The sequence below is a fragment of the Oncorhynchus mykiss genome, unplaced genomic scaffold (assembly GCF_013265735.2).
Source record: "Oncorhynchus mykiss isolate Arlee unplaced genomic scaffold, USDA_OmykA_1.1 un_scaffold_87, whole genome shotgun sequence".
In the NCBI taxonomy this organism is placed as follows: domain Eukaryota; kingdom Metazoa; phylum Chordata; class Actinopteri; order Salmoniformes; family Salmonidae; genus Oncorhynchus; species Oncorhynchus mykiss.
Window position 1 is genome coordinate 65,001 of NW_023493659.1, and position 2,500 is coordinate 67,500.

The following is a 2,500-nucleotide window of genomic DNA, read 5'->3' on the forward strand; positions in this document are numbered from 1 at the left end:
ATGATGGTTGCTAGATCAGAAGATAGACTTCACCTCCTAGAAACAAAATCTGTTTTTACTGAAACTCTAAATCCTCCCCCGTGTGTGTTGTGGTATTACAGTGCTATCCTGATACTACAGTGTGTGTGTTGTGGTATTCAACTGACTGGCTTTCTTCAGGTCACACAGACACTCTCTTAACGCAGACAGACACACAGACACACAGACTGACACACAGACACAGGGGTTAGGTCTGCGTGAGGGAGAGGGGCCTCCCTCAAGCATCTGGCCAACGAACAGGTATCCCTAGGAGACTAACAGGTATCCCTAGGAGACTAACAGATATCCCTAGGAGACTAACAGTTATCCCTAGGAGACTAACAGATATCCCTAGGAGACTAACAGTTATCCCTAGGAGACTGACAGATATCCCTAGGAGACTGACAGATATCCCTAGGAGACTAACATATATCCCTAGGAGACTAACAGATATCCCTAGGAGACTGACAGATATCCCTAGGAGACTAAGAGATATCCAAAGGAGACAACAGATATCCATAGGAGACTGACAGATATCCCTAGGAAATTAACAGGTATCCCTAGGAGACTAACAGTTATCCCTAGGAGACTGACAGATATCCCTAGGAGACTAACATATATCCCTAGGAGACTGACAGATATCCCTAGGAGACTAACAGGTATCCCTAGGAGACTAACAGATATCCCTAGGAGACTGACAGATATCCCTAGGAGACTAACAGATATCCCTAGGAGACTAACATATATCCCTAGTTGACTAACAGATATCCCTAGGAGACGAACAGATATCCCTAGTTGACTAACAGATATCCCTAGGAGACGAACAGATATCCCTAGGAGACTCAGATATATCCCTAGGAGACTGACAGATATCCCTAGGAGACTAACATATATCCCTAGTTGACTAACAGATATCCCTAGGAGACAAACATATATCCCTAGGAGACTAACAGATATCCCTAGGAGACTAACATATATCCCTAAGAGACTAACAGATATCCCTAGGAGACTAGCAGATATCCATAGGAGACTAACATATATCCCTAGTTGACTAACAGATATCCCTAGGAGACTCAGATATATCCCTAGGAAATTAACAGGTATCCCTAGGAGACTAACAGTTATCCCTAGGAGACGGACAGATATCCCTAGGAGACTAACAGATATCCCTAGGAGACTAACAGGTATCCCTAGGAGACTAACAGATATTCCTAGGAGACTGACAGATATCCCTAGGAGACTAACAGGTATCCCTAGGAGACTAACAGATATCCCTAGGAGACTAACAGGCATCCCTAGGAGACTACCAGATATCCCTAGGAGACTAACAGATATCCCTAGGAGACTAACAGGTATACCTAGGAGACTAACAGATATCCCTAGGAGACTAACAGATATCCTAGGAGACTCAGATATATCCCTAGTAAATTAACAGGTATCCCTAGGAGACTAACAGTTATCCCTAGGAGACGGACAGATATCCCTAGGAGAATAACAGATATCCCTAGGAGACTAACAGGTATCCCTAGGAGACTAACAGACATCCCTAGGAGACTGACAGATATCGCTAGGAGACTAACAGGTATCCCTAGGAGACTAACAGGTATCCGTAGGAGACTACCAGATATCCCTAGGAGACTAACAGATATCCCTAGGAGACTAACAGATATCCCTAGGAGAATAACAGATATCCCTAGGAGACTAACAGATATCCCTAGGAGAATAACAGATATCCCTAGGAGACTAACAGGTATCCCTAGGAGACTAACAGATATCCCTAGGAGACTAACAGATATCTCTAGGAGACTAACAGGTATCTCTAGGAGACTAACAGGTATCCTATATGTATGTATGTAGACTGACATAACAAGAGTGTGCAAAGCTGCTATCAAAGCCTGGCTATTTGAAGAATCTCTATGTAAATATATATATAAAATATATATATTTTATTTATATATATTTATATTTGCTTAACACTTTTTTTTGGTTACTGCATGATACCATATGTGTTATTTCATAGTATTGATGTCTTCACTATTATTCTACTGGTCTGATTCATAGTAGCAGTGTTAGTCTAGGATCAGGTATCGTATTCAGAGAGGTTAACGTTGGTCTGGAGAGGCTGGTCTGGACAGGCTGGTCTGGACAGGCTGGTCTGATTCAGAGAGGTTAACGATGGTCTGGACAGGCTGGTCTGATTCAGAGAGGTTAACGATGGTCTGGACAGGCTGGTCTGATTCAGAGAGGTTAACGCTGGTCTGGACAGGCTGGTCTGATTCAGAGAGGTTAACGCTGGTCTGGACAGGCTGGTCTGATTCAGAGAGGTTAACGATGGTCTGGACAGGCTGGTCTGGACAGGCTGGTCTGATTCAGAGAGGTTAACGTTGGTCTGGACAGGCTGGTCTGATTCAGAGAGGTTAACGAGGGTCTGGACAGGCTGGTCTGATTCAGAGAGGTTAACGATGGTCTGGACAGGCTGGTC

The 2,500-nt window shown here is 43.8% G+C and overlaps 1 protein-coding gene across 3 annotated transcripts in view; it reads right to left on the reverse strand.

Annotated features, from left to right (window-relative positions):
* LOC118947007 (dorsal-ventral patterning tolloid-like protein 1) overlaps window positions 1-2,500 on the reverse strand; it is a 136,220-nt gene that overhangs the window by 10,168 nt on the left and 123,552 nt on the right. The window lies entirely within an intron of this gene.